The sequence below is a fragment of the Phoenix dactylifera genome, unplaced genomic scaffold (genome assembly GCF_009389715.1).
Source record: "Phoenix dactylifera cultivar Barhee BC4 unplaced genomic scaffold, palm_55x_up_171113_PBpolish2nd_filt_p 000306F, whole genome shotgun sequence".
Classification (NCBI taxonomy): domain Eukaryota; kingdom Viridiplantae; phylum Streptophyta; class Magnoliopsida; order Arecales; family Arecaceae; genus Phoenix; species Phoenix dactylifera.
The window spans coordinates 277501-277801 of NW_024067780.1; positions in this window are offsets into that span (position 1 = coordinate 277501).

The following is a 301-nucleotide window of genomic DNA, read 5'->3' on the forward strand; positions in this document are numbered from 1 at the left end:
TCTAATAAACCATGAAAAACAAATCAGAAAAGGAAAAAAAGAAAAAAAGAAAAAAATAGAGTAATGAAAATAAATAAAAATTCTACGCTAAAACACAAAAATGCCTAAAAAAACCTATGAAACAGTGGAATTTGGCCTCGAGAGGGTGGGGCTAGCAATCCAAAGGATTAATTAGTCTTGCTCAGAACATCGTTTACCTAGAAAACTATAGTAACAAGGCCTAGTTCCACAAAAAATCAGAATTCTGCTGAAACTGTAACTATCGAAAACTAACGATTTTTTTTTTCAAAAATTTCAAGCA